Source organism: Equus asinus, chromosome 6, assembly GCF_041296235.1.
Source record: "Equus asinus isolate D_3611 breed Donkey chromosome 6, EquAss-T2T_v2, whole genome shotgun sequence".
Classification (NCBI taxonomy): Eukaryota; Metazoa; Chordata; class Mammalia; order Perissodactyla; family Equidae; genus Equus; species Equus asinus.
The window spans coordinates 94,406,321-94,419,629 of NC_091795.1; the positions used below are offsets into that span (position 1 = coordinate 94,406,321).

General features: G+C 52.6%; 1 protein-coding gene across 5 annotated transcripts in view; it reads right to left on the minus strand.

Annotated features, from left to right (window-relative positions):
• HPCAL1 (hippocalcin like 1) overlaps window positions 1-13,309 on the minus strand; it is a 121,371-nt gene that overhangs the window by 85,498 nt on the left and 22,564 nt on the right. The window contains exon 1 of one of the 5 annotated variants that reach the window (XM_070512622.1): window positions 8,619-9,056. The exons of the other annotated variants lie outside the window; for them this stretch is intronic. The gene's annotated coding sequence lies outside the window, so the exon portion shown is untranslated. Of the gene's footprint in view, window positions 1-8,618; window positions 9,057-13,309 lie in introns of those variants that run through there. 5 annotated transcript variants of the gene reach the window in all.

Sequence of the window (13,309 nt, forward strand, 5' to 3'; positions counted from 1 at the left end):
TTCACACACTAGTGTGAATTTCCACCAGGTTGCATTCATCTTGCCCCAGAAGAGAGCCACTACTCCAAGGATGGGTCTTCTCATCGGAGCGGCAGGGGAAGGCGGGATACGTAATGAGTGGTGCATCTTAGGGGGATGAGACAGGCCTCCATGGGTGCTGGAGTGGGTGCCTTGGGGAAGAAAGGTCTGGCAGGGTGGGCACACTAGGGCGGGGGTGCAAGGAGGAATGAAAAGGAGCAAATGTTTCCTTTGTCCTAAAACTCTGCCACCCTCAACCTCAGCCTTGGTTAGGGAGAAGGAAATTGGTCCTCTTCCTCCCTTCCGGGGGTCCAAAGCCAGCAAATGGCCAGACGGCTTGGCCCCCCATGTCCCTGCTTGAGCGTCAGTCAGCCTTCCCATCAGGGGTCCAGCGGAAGAGCCTGGGGAGAGACGCAAAAGGCCACTCACAGGCCATAGCCTTGGATTCAGGCCACGGGACAGACAGACTGGGAGAATCCTCAAAGGCAGGGCCAGAACGTTCTAGCCAGCCCCAGGAGGGCGGCCGGCTCAGCCCGGGAACAGACCATGCCTCTCCTTACCCAGTGACAAAACAAAACCCAACTAGAGAGAGAATGAGAGCCACAGAAAGGAGCTTAAAGTGTAGCTTGAGCACATCTGGCTTTTTACGGCCCAGACGCCTTAGCACATGCTGTTCCGTCTGCCTGGAATGCACTCACCCGGATTTCTTCCCATGCCAAAAGTCCAGCATCCTTAAAAGACCCCGCAAACACCCCTCCCTGGGAGGCCTCTCCCCACCCCTCCCCCAGACCGGGTTAATTAGTCCCTCCTGGAGCCCTCTGGGCACTGGTCCCTCTGGGCTGTATTATTTACGTTCCTCCTCCCCCATCAGGCTGGAAGCCAGGAACTGCAGCTTTCTATTGCGGCATCCCAGGACCCTGAGCCGCCTGGCCTTGCACATGGGAAGCAGGGCGTGGCATTCCAGGGGCACCTTCTCAGAGAATGCAAGATGCCCCCTGGAGAGGGGCAGCGATGGCCCCCACCCCCCGGCTCAGTCAATGACGAGTCAATGATTACCCACCAGCATTGTAAAATCTGTCTTAAATCTTAAAAAATCCCTATCTAAATGAAACAGACAGTGCGACTTTGAAATGAAAGACCTTTAAACTCCAAACTTCTGCATCTTCTCAAAATATCTGAATTTCCCACAGGTAATCGGGAAGGCACTGCCGTTAAGACAGTCACAGCCTTCAGGGAGCACAGGGCCCGTGGCGATCTGTGCTGCCTGCCCTCTCCCCCCGCCCCCCCAGGGGTCTTACAACAGAATCTAGGCAGCCGGGGGAATCACAACCCAACTTTATAAACGCCAACAGCTCTACTTAGATTTCTGGAGTCTTCTAACAGCTTCCATGCCTCTAGGAGAGAGTTTTGCTCAAAGACCCAGCCCCCAGCCTGCGGTCACAGCCAGCCTGCTGGAGAAGCACCCCTGGAGTCAGTTTCTGCCCCAGTTTCCACTATCAATCTGGACCCTTAGGTAGTCAACCAGGCTTTAAGAAAAACTGCCTGGGACAGCCAATTTAAAGCACAACGCCACTGAAAAGCTGCCACTGGATGCGTTATCCAGAGCTTAGTTTAGTGGGCTGCCACATGTAATTTATTCAGGATTTATTACATATCCAATCCAGGATCTGGAATTGAAAACGGATATTTGGGGTAGGGGTGATCTAGCCCAGAGAAGGGAAGTGTGGGTTAACTTAGTGAAACGCCATGAGTATACAAGCTTTCTCACCCAGAGACAAGTACAGAGTCCAGGGACGCCGGCCAGGGGGGAGAAGGGCTCTAGCATCGGAGCCTGATGGCCGGCTAGGGAAGGGCCTCGAAAACCTGCAGGGCCCTGCAGGCTGCAGAGCTGCTCCTCCAACGGTCCTCAGAGAGACCAAGTCCCAGAGGAGCCGTCCCTGCTGTCTGAAGTGAGCAGAACGGCAAAGCTTTGGGGGCAAGGCTTGGGGCTGGAGCCCAGCTCCGCCACTTACGGACTTCATGGCCCAGCAAATTCAGGCCCTTCTGGACCGGCATCTCTGTGGGACACACGGCACGTTTCCATAGACGGCCCCATCTTACAGACGGCCCCTGGAAGTCACCCCCTCCACTACGGAAGTGACATTCTGAGTTATCCAATATTAAAGGCACATTGATAACTAGACCATTTCTCTGCCAATCCCTGGAAAACATTATCCTCATCAAGATGGTGGCACAGTTTTTAGCAACAGGCCCCCAAATATACTAGCTGCGCCTCAAGCCGTCAGAGCAGTCTGGAGACCCGTGCCGAGGCGCTCCAGGAACCAGAAAAGGCAGTGTGAACATCCTTCCCGTTCAAGTGAGGACACTGGGCCCGGAGGTGAAGCCCCTTCTGCAAAGCCACAGCAGTCCCGGGGCCGAATTTCACACTGAGCCCTACGTCATCCTGCTGTTCTGGGGGAGCGGATGGCGGGGGGGAGAAGGTGCAGACGCACACCCCCCACCCGCCTCCCGGCATCTGATTCCCAAATGTTTGAAAGGTCACAGTATGAGGAACGAGGTGATGGCACACGCCCACAGATTCTGCCGGATCAACATAGTCAAGTGAAAGAAGCTCACGCCGACGTCACAAAGCCCAGGTTATCCGAGAATCCCCGGCATTTGGGGACCGAAGGAAAATGTCTTCCCTCTTTCACCTCCGGCCCTCCTGCACCTGCGAAGCCTGGATCTCTCAGGACAGGGAAAGCCGGGAGGCTATCAGCCTCGGCTGCTGACACAGGAGCCGTGGGCCTTCAACTGTTCTGGCAGGAGAAGGAACTGGTCTCAAGTAACCCTGAGGGGCGCCCCCACCCAGGGGACCCGTCTCGCCAGCCCCGTTACTAAGCCCCACCGTCCATGAGTGTACCGAGCTGTCTCTCTGGCTTGCCGGGTAAACTTGCATGCTCTGTACCTCGATTTCCCCATCTGTAAAACATGGATAATGACAGTGCCTATCTCATAGTGTTGTTGGTTTTTAAACTTTTTATTATAAAAAATTCCCAATATATACAAAACAGAGACTAGTATAATGAATGTTGGGTACCATCACCCAGCTTCAGATGCCCACCATGACACATCTTGTTCCTTCTGTGCCACACCCACTGCCCCCACCCCCGTGTTGCCTGGTAAACACGGCCTCAGCCATTGCTGTGTTTCAGTATGCCATGGGGTTGCTTTGAGAATTAAAAAGATGGTACAAGTAAAGCACTTGGACACCAGCGGCTGGCATGTAGTAACTGTGCAATCGACATCAGCTCGTATTCCTGGCTATTATTAAATAAATGAGCCTACGTGAGGCTTAACCATCGCGGCCACTCCAAAGGCAGCGTCTGCTACCATCACTACGCACTGCTGTCTCCTCCATCAGACAGAGACAACGCCACCTGCCTGAGCCACTGCGTGGGCCTGCTTCAAAGCTCTATGAGACACGGGGGGCTCTCAAATAGCACCCACCAAGCACGCAGGGTCAAGGAGCCTTGCCAAGTGGACTCGGCGCCTGGGTCTGCCCCACAGGTCAAGACTGTGCCTCACATCCTCACACACCGGGTGCCCACACTGAGCTGGGCACAGAGAAGGTGGCAGAACAATCACAGTTACCACTCTGTGAGCACCTGCCAGTGCCAAGTGACACAAACACCACCCCACTGAGTCTGCACCCCAACCCCACGAAGGGGGAATCACCCCACTTTACACACGGGGAGTCTGAGGCTCAAAAAGATTAAGCACTCTATTAACAAAAATCACACAGCTAACATCCAGGCCTGTCTGATCCCAAAGTTCACACTCCACTCCCTTATGTTGCCTCCCAATAATCTGTCAAAATACCGTCCATTGATATTGGCTTTGTTTTGAAAGCATCCAGTTCAGTGGTTTCCAGTATACTCACACGGTCGTCCACCCGTCACGACCATCTAATTCAGAACACTTCCATCATTCTGAAGGAAACCCCGCACCCGTCAGCAGTCACTCCCCAGCCCTCCTCACCTCATCCCTGGCAACCACTCATCTATTTTCTGCCTCTTTAGATTTGCCTATTCTGGCCACTTCATATAAATGGAATGATATAATAGGTGGTCTTTTGTGACTGGCTTCTTTCACTTAGCACAATAGTTTCAAGGTTCACCCATGTTGAAGCGTGTGCCAGTGCTTCATTCCTTTTCATGGCTGAGTAATATTCCACAGCATGGATAGACCACCTTTTGCTTACTCATTCATCAGGTGATGGACATCTGAGTCATTTCCACTTTGTTGGCTATTATGAATCATGCTGCTATGAACATTCGTGTGCAAGTTTTTGTGTGAACGTGTGTTTTCTATTCTCTCGGGTAAATAAATACCTGGGAACGAAATTGCTGGGTCATCTGGTAATTCTACGTTTAATTGTTTGAGGAATTCCCAATTGTTTTTCCAAAGCGCCTACACCACTTTTCATTCCCACCAGCAATGCACAAGAGTTCTCTTTCTCCACATCTTCACCAACACTTGTTAGCATCCAGCTTTTCGATTCCAGCCCTCCCAGCGGGGGTGTCCATTCAGCCTACACGAATTTATGGCTCGCACTGCACCTCTGTGAAATTGCACGGGCTCCTCACAGCGAACACGTCAAGGTGGCAGGGAAGAAGTTCACAATTTACAGACGAGTAAACTGCAGGCTCAGAGAACACGAAAAACCTGACTGAGAGAGGAAAGAAGGTCACCTCAATCTCAGAGAAATAAAGAGCACAAGGTACTATTCCCAGCTCAGTTTCTCCTCTGCTCTAGAGACCGACCAGGCACTTGAAGTTCGACAGGGACTGAGGAAGGAATGCTGTCATTGAATTTGACCCAGCTGAGAGGTTTACACAGATTTCAGCACTTAAACATCGCTCAAACCAGTCTACTTGGTCTAAACTGCGCCACTCCTAAGAAAAAGCTGCCCTCCTCAAAAAGAACCACGTCTCTGCAGTTCTGACACTAACAGGATTTATAATGCTCCCATAACTTTGCCTAAAGATAGTAAATCCCCGCCCCAAGGCCAAAGATGGTCAGCGATACCTTAATATAGATTAAGCCAAGGCAGCCGTGGCAGGGACGCCGACGGGGCCTGCCTAAGCCCTGGGCCCGGGTCAGAGGCCTCTCAGAGGAGCGCACAACCAACCACCGGGGCGACTGGAAATGGAGCATGACGGGGGTGGGGGAAACAAGAGGGGGAGGGCACAAGACTTTAGTCACAGCTTCCAAAGGCCGGAATGGCAGAGAAAGAGCCCAGGGCTGGACAAGAGTCAGGGCCTCTCCACATCACCAGTTGTGCAGCCCTGAGCAAATTTCTCAATCTCTCTGAGCCTCAAGCATTTCATCTGCAAAACAGCAAGGAAACATTTGCAACGCTAAACCTTACAAGGTGGCTGTGAGAAGTAAATAAAATATGAAAGCAATTTGAAAACTATCAAGCTAGGCAAATGGTTATAGTCATCGGCGGTGCAACAGAGTATTTCCATGTAATAGTATTTTTTTCCTTTAAAAATGGTCATTAGGACGAATAATTACTTATAATTTCACAGCAGACACGCAGTAACAGTTAAAATCCAGCTAACATAATAAACAGCAAAAGCTTGAGAAATGTGTATATTCCTAACCTAACAATTCTACTTCTAAGAATCAATCCTGAGGCACACGGGAATTGGGGGGGCACAGGGTATAGGATGTTTATCACAGCATGTGATAAATTGAACTGCTCAAAATACTCACTGTCACTCCCCATGGGGAGATTACACATCCCACCCACAGACATCAGGCCTGGCCATCCGGCTTGCTTTAGCCAATGAAATGTGAGCGGAACTGACAAGGAGTACACGCCAATTTCCACTTCTGAGCAGAAGCCTAAAGAACCATCGCGTTGTTTTACCATCTTTTTGTCTCTGCCATGCGACCAGCAACGTCTCATGTGGGGCTGCTCTGTCAGCCTGAATCCCCGAGGGCCGAGGGCATAGACCACAACCACAGCCAACAGTCAATGGCCATGTAACCTGAGTGAGGAAGAAATCTGTGTTTTACAAACTATGGAGATTTGGGGGGGGGTCATGTTTGCTACCAGAACATAACTTAGCTGACTGACACACCACTGCGCTCTTCCTAATACAAAACTGCAAAGAACCACAATGCCCAGCAAAATAAATTATATCTGTCTATATCCATCTTTCTATGTCCACAATGGAATACCAATAAAATAACGCATACATTGGCATAGAAAAACATTCTCAGTATGTTACCTTAAAAAAGCAGAGTATAAAATAGTATTACTGACAAAGGATTAGTCTCCAGAATATAAAAATATCTGTACATCATTAAGAAAAAGACTCTGACCAAAAATTGGGCAAAGGAAGCAAACATGCAATTTACAGGAGAAGAATCCAAAAAGGACAGTAAGTATATTGAAAAGGTATTCAGCCTCACTAGAACGCAGGAAAGTACAAATTTAAAAAACCATGAGAGGCCGGCTCGTAGGCATACTGGTTAAGTTTGCACGCTCCACTTCAGTGGCCCGGGGTTCACAGGTTCAGATCCTGGCCGCAGACCTATGCACCACTCATCAGCCATGCTGTGGAAGGCATCCCACGTACAAAATAGAGGAAGAGTGGTAGAGATGTTAGCTAAGGGCCACTCTTCCTCAGCAAAAAAAACAACCACGAAATACTGCTTTACACCCATCAGATAAATGGGTTAAAATGCTAACATCTGACAATACAAGTGCTGGAGAGACATGGGAAAAAGGAACTCGCTTACCCTTGTGGAGGGGATAAACAGCCACCAACACCTTGGAGATCAAGATAGTGACAAACAGTAACAGAGCATCAGCAAACCACAGGATCCAGCGATTCTACTGCTAGATATTCCAGAGAGCTACAGGAACTCTCGAGGTGGCCTGTATTGGTTATCTACTGCCGTGTGACAAAGTGCCTCAAAAATGTCACAGCATAGAACAACAAGCATTACCATCTCCCAGCTTCTCTGGGCCACGGATGAGGGTGCAGCCTAGCTGGGTGCCTCTGGCTCAGGATCTCTCAGGAGGCTCAGGGCGGGCTGCTGTCCAGGGCTGCGGTCTCCCCGGAAAGCTCAGCTAAGCCGGGGGTGGAGATCTGCTTCCAAGCTCACACGGGGTGGTTGGCAGCCTCCCCAGTGGGTTGACTCACGACACGGCACTGGCTTTCCTCCAAGGCAAGTGACCCAAGAGAGAGCGAGAGGGCACACCCAAGACAGGAGCCACAGTCTTTTCACAACCTAACGTCAGAGGCAATAGCCCATCCTTCTGCTGTTTTCCGTTTGTTAGAATCAAGTCAACAGGTCCAGGCCACACCCAAGGAGAGGAGATTACAGGAGGCTGTAAATACTAGGACGCAGGGCTCACCGAGCGCCATCTCCGAGGCCGCCCTCCACGCGCTCAAGGAGAACCCAGTGTTCGTGACGGCATTCTTTGTAATGGCGGAAAAACGGAAACGACCTAACTGTATACACCTCGGGAAACGGCGGCTTGCTGAGACAAGGGAACTCTACACAGCAGTTAACAGAAGAGGGAAAAGGAGCCACGAACCACATCTATGCACCAACACGATTAAGCCTGAAAACAGTGTTGAAGACGTCGTCAAAGGCAGAGTACAAAACGACAACAGTAAGTATAATTACAATTTACAAGTATTTCTAACACAGAAATATTAATGTTCTGCTAAAGGTGTGCACACGTGTGGTAAGAGAACAGAACACGCATGGACCAAAGCCCCACTCCCTCGGCAGAGGGGCTCCCTGGGGAAGGGGAGAGCAAGGAGGGGGAGAGGCGGGGCTTCGGCTGCGTCTGTCATGTCGACAGGTCTTCAGAGAACAGTCAATAAAAATAAAATAAAAATATGGTCGTCTTTTTGCTAAGTATACACACTTCTACAACACGTATCTATAGGGGACCTAACAAGTCTGGATAAAGAGGACATTCTTTTGTTCCTTTAAAGATGGAAGATGCTCCTGATGACGCTGCATCCATCTGCCTATGTTTCCAGACTCCCCGGACCCCTTCACGCAGAAGGAAATACAGCAGCGTGCGAGCAAGAGTTCTATGGGGCATGGGGTGCCTTCGGGGGATTTTTTCTTTTTCTTTATTTTTCTGTGTTTTTCAACCTTATCAAAGGGAAGCATCATTTTTGTGTAAAAAATAATAACTAATCTCTTCAAAAATTAAGTCAAGCTTGGGGCTGGCCCGGCAGCGCAGTGGTTAAGTTCACGTACTTCACTTTGGCGGCCCAGGGTTCGTGGGTTGGGATCCCGGGCGTGGACCGACACACCGCTCATCAAGCCATGCTGTGGAGACGACCCACATACAAAATAGAGGAAGACTGGCACAGGTGTTAGCTCAGCGCCAATCTTCCTCACCAAAAAAATAAATAAACAAATGAGTCAAGTTCACAAGCAAAATGGCCACAGTTGAACATGGAGACACATCAGCTCTGAAAGTACAAAGCAGTTCCAGTTTACAGGGGAAGGCTTGGGGCGGAGGGAGGAGAACACTGCCTTCTCGAGAAGACAGGACGCTGGAAGCTCACCTCAGGCGGTGCCCTGGCCCTGTGCGCGGCCAGGTGGAGGCGCGCCTGCCGTCCGGACCCCGGGGAGCCGCCTGGGAGGCTGCAGCCAGGCCCCGTCCCTGGAGGGAACCGCTTCCCGCTGCAGGTGCTAAAGGTAGGAGGTGGCCGAGACCAACCTGCTGGCTCCCTTGACCTCAGCACACGCCCCATTTCCCCCAGAGGGGTCACGGAGGGCAGGGGTCAGAAGGAGAACCACCAAACGCAGTCCCTGAGCGCAGGCCCAAGCGGCTACAACGAATTCTGACTGCATCATTGATGCTCCCCTCTACTTCCCAAGTCCCCACAGTGAAAACACACTGCGTTTATCATACAGGAACCAATAAACTTTAAAAACAGAAGTATCTTTGTCTACATCCACAATGCCCAAGATCTGGTTAAAGAGCAAGCCTGGCGTGACTCAGCTCATGCAGGGACCTTGGCGCCCACGTGTGCAGTGACGGCTCTGCCCTCCCGCGGAGCCCTCCTCCCCACTAGGCCTGATCGCGGCCGCCCTCCTGGTTTGGGCCTGCCTAGCCCAGTCGGTTTAGCAAGAATCCCCCTGCCCTTCATATCTGATCACCCTCGAGACCTGACGACGTTCCCCATCCCCCACCTCTGACGTCTAAGTCCCAGAACCTGCCTTTGACAACAATCCTTTAGATCAATTCAGCAAGAATCCCCAGCCCCCCATGTCCCCTGTTAGTAACCTTCCATTCAGCCAATCATTCTGCTCCTGGGCTACGAACGCCCGCTTGTCCCTGCTATATTCTCCCCTTGCTGTAACAGGGTCCACGCCGCCTGCACCAGTGCCGGGGAACCTCTCCTGCCCGACTGACAAGGGTCACGAGTCTCTTTCTTTCACAGCCTGCAGCCCGGCTGGGGAGCACAGGGACCACTCATGGCACCGAGACCCCCTACCCACCTACCCCAGGCAGAAGCTACCCAAAGAGGGACAGGGCTATCAAAGAGGGATTTCCCAGAACCGGTGGGTGGTGGGGGCGGGACAGTGGCTGGAGGGAACGAGGGCAAGTCCAGAGAAAATAGAAACCTGTTGGGTAGATGAGGCTCAAACACATGTTTAAAAAAAAAAGGTGAGAGAGGGGCCAGCCCTGTGGCTGGGTAAGCTCACATGCTCCACTTCAGCGGCCCAGAGTTTCACTAGTTCGGATCCTGGGCGTAGACATGGCACCGCTCATTAGGCCATGCTGAGGCGGCATCCCAGATGTCACAACTAGAAGGACCTACAACTAGAATATACAACTATGTACTGGGGGGCTTTGGGGAGAAGAAGAAGGAAAAAAAAAGAAGATTGGCAACAGATGTTAGCTCAGGTGCCAATCTTTAAAAAAAGAAAACAGAGAACAGGATGAACTTCATGCTACGGTAACAAAGTCTTAAATGGAAGGAGATGGTTAGGAATCAGAAGAAAAAAGAAGGAAAAAGGAGGTCACGGGGCCGGCCTGGTGGCACTCTGCTTCAGCAGTCCAGGGTTCACAGGTTTGGATCCTGGGTGTGGACCTACACACCCCTTGTCAAATGGCATCCCACAGACAAAACAGGAAGATTGCCACAGATGTTAGCTCAGCGAAAATCTTCCTCAAGCAAAAAAGAAAAAGAGGAGGACTAGCAATGGATGTTAGCTCAGGGCCAATCTTCCTCACCGAAAAAAAAAGAAGAAGAAGAAGAAGAAAAAAAAAGAAAAGGGCAGTCAGCTGGATGATGCACGGTGAAAAGTCTCGTCCCAGCGCTGCCTCTAACTCTGGGTGAGCTTGGCAAGTCACTTCCCCTCGGAACCACCCTCTGTCATCTTCTACATAAGCAGGAAGGGAGGGGAGATGAGATAAACAAAACAGAGTTAAGGAACCGTGTCCCTGGTGGCCACAAAACAAGCAATTCTGCTCCTTGATCCAGGGAGAGGGGCCTCCATCTGCCCTCAGGGGTGGGACACACTCTGGGTTTGATGCTAATCTCGTGACAAGGAAAATCCACCTGCCGCAGCCCAGGCACCTGGGGGCAAATCAACACTCAAAACTAAACTCTGAGTTCAACAGGCTTTCTCAGACTTACGGGCCCACTACAGCCGACTGGCAGGCCACGAGTTCTCTCAGGCTTCGTCCACGGGATGATAGCGGCGTCCTTCTCCCCGACTGGGCGACCTTGCTGACAATGGGACCCGGCCTTAGCCTCAGCACCTGCCATCCCTCATCAGCTCGGGAGTGGACCCCCCAACCACATCACCCAGCTCCCCAAAGCCACAGTCATCCCCTAACGTGTAGGCCATACCTGCCTGGCTGCAGGGAGGGGACAACTGCAGCCCAAGGCTCGGCCGTGCGTGGTGGAGCCAGTCTCAAAGCTCCCTGCCTGCCACCTCACTCTGCAAAGTGACCAGCAGGGAAATGCTCTGGACACTCCAGGCCAGGACAAACCCCTGTCCTCCTGTCACACCCAGGCAGTCCCATTCCAGGCTGCCTTTCCTCTCGGCCCTGCTCACCCGTCCTTTCTGGGGGGGGCCACGACCACTCTTGGGGACAGCCGGGACAGGCCCACCTGACCTTAGTGACTTCTAGTGAACACGCCTACAGTCATGAAGGGATTTGTTTTATGAGCCAAAGGTTAGCACTCAAAGAGCTTAGAGCGTCTAGCTTAGGGTTTTCAAACGTTTGGCCAGGGATTCTAAAATGAAACCTTAACCAAAACCTGAAACGCAGACATGGCGGGTGGGGGACTGTGGCAGGGCAGGCGAGGCGGCTCACCCACTCAGCCAGTCCCCTTCCTCTGCACACCCAGCAGCTCTGCCACGGAGCAGGTAACGAGGACAGCTCAGCCAGCCCGGCACCTGCCTGGAGTGGTGCACGCTGACACGTGAGGCTGGCGGCCCCAGCATTCTGCATGTCACAGAACAGCCAAACATCTAAGGGCATGAAATGACAACAGGTAACAGGGCTTCCTCCTGAAATGACAACAGGTGATACACGGCTGCCTCCTGAAACGACAACAGGTGACACAGGGCTGCCTCCCGAAACGACAACAGGTGACACAGGGCTGCCTCCCGAAACGACAACAGGTGACACAGGGCTGCCTCCCGAAACGACAACAGGTGACACAGGGCTGCCTCCCGAAACGACAACAGGTGACACAGGGCTGCCTCCCGAAACGACAACAGGTGACACAGGGCTGCCTCCCGAAACGACAACAGGTGACACAGGGCTGCCTCCCGAAACGACAACAGGTGACACAGGGCTGCCTCCCGAAACGACAACAGGTGACACAGGGCTGCCTCCCGAAACGACAACAGGTGACACAGGGCTGCCTCCTGAAACGACAACAGGTGACACAGGGCTGCCTCCTGAAACGACAACAGGTGACACAGGCCTCCCTAGTGAAATGACACCAGGTAACGTGGGGCTCCCTTGTGAAATAAGTGACACAGGGCCCCCTTGTGAGGTGACAACAGGTGACACGATGCTCCCTTGTGAAATGACAACAGGTGACCGCCAAGAGCACTTCAACAGCATGGGCCGTAAGCTCAGCCAGGGGCCACCCTGGTGTGGCTGACGTGGCCGAGCCATCAATGGCAGCTTATTTATTTCCAAATCCAGAGAAGATGGCAAACACCACATCAGAGGCGGAGGAAGGAGCAACCAGAGATAACGCAGAGCCTTGAACAAAGGAAGAGACCGACAACAGTCCAGAAAGTGAACTCCCAGTCTGGGGGCATCCAGTGAAGGCAAACGGTCTCGGGCCGGAGCACATCCCGGCCTGAAGAACACACCCGAAAAAGCAGGACGGCCATCGCAACTTTGGCACTGGCCGCGGTGCAGCCTTGAAAAAGTGACTGCGAGTTCGTTTCCTATACTGGAAAATCACCTCTTGTATCCATTCGGTCAGCAAAGATTCCTGGAGCGCCTCCTGCCTTCAGAAATGGTGCTCGGCGCCCTGAAGGACAGGAAGGAGGCCCAGCCCTGTGCTGGAGAACCTGGCAGGAGGACACGCAGCAGGAGGCGCGCCGGGCAGGGTCCTCAGGCACAGGAAGGGCATGTGACAGCTGAGGGAGAGCCTGTGTGCTCGGCACGCGGCAGACAGTTCTCGAAGGCCGGGCAGGGCACCTGGAGATCGACAGAGAGGTGGCCAGGAGCCCAGGCAGGACAAACCTGGATGCCAGGCAGACCCCAGGGCTTGAGCCACCCTCTGCAGACTATGGGAGAGCCCCAGAGGCGAGCGGCAGGGGGGCAGTGCAGTCAGCTGTGGCTTAGAGAAGTCACTCCCGCAGCTGAGAGGAGGTGGTGGGAGGTGAGGAGAGGGCCGTGGAGCTGAGCAGGGAAGCAGGACAGGCCATCCACGGGAGAGGAGCAGGAATGGGCCGAGACAACAACAGGACAGCACCAAGGGGAGCGCACCAAGAATCAAGCAGGCCTTGAGCGCTTGTTCTCAGACTGCAGTCAGTGAGCTTGGAATACTTATTTAAAATGCAGATTCCCAGGTGCCAACCCAGAAGCTTCTGACCCCAAAAGCCTGGGGTGGGGCCCGGGAATCTGCCTTCTCACATAGATGGGCAGGGTCCACACTTCGAGAAACACGGCTCAGAGGGCGACAGCTGTGGGCACTAAGTGTGTTGACGTCTAGCAAGAACCTAGAGCTGGCACATAAGAGGCACTCAAGACAAATTCCTTTTC